We start from the raw sequence: 422 nt of genomic DNA on the forward strand, positions 1-422 counted from the left end.
TGATACTTTAAAAATAGGGAGTTTGGGTTTTGGCGGGAATTTTTTTTCCGCAATTCTCTGATAACTAGATATTTCGATATTCTATTGTTTATCGAAAGTGTCATATTTCGATTTTATTCATGCTAAGGTTTTCGACTGAGATTATTTTAAAATGGAAAATGATGGTTATAAAATACAGGTTTTTAGCAGAAGTCAGGTATTTTCGAAATTTGAACAGTGCGTTTTTTTTCTTTCTTTCCTTTTATACCATTCTGTATTTACACGAGTTTTAAATATAATCAGTGTTTGGTGTGAGAACATGTTTACAACATACTGTGGTCACTAACATAACTGTGAATTTGGTATAAAGGCAATTCATGGTTTCAGATATTTTTGCGGGAAAATTAGTAAGGATAACAACAAGCCTATAATAAATATCTATT

The sequence above is a fragment of the Penaeus monodon genome, chromosome 32 (genome assembly GCF_015228065.2).
Source record: "Penaeus monodon isolate SGIC_2016 chromosome 32, NSTDA_Pmon_1, whole genome shotgun sequence".
NCBI classification, from domain to species: Eukaryota; Metazoa; Arthropoda; class Malacostraca; order Decapoda; family Penaeidae; genus Penaeus; species Penaeus monodon.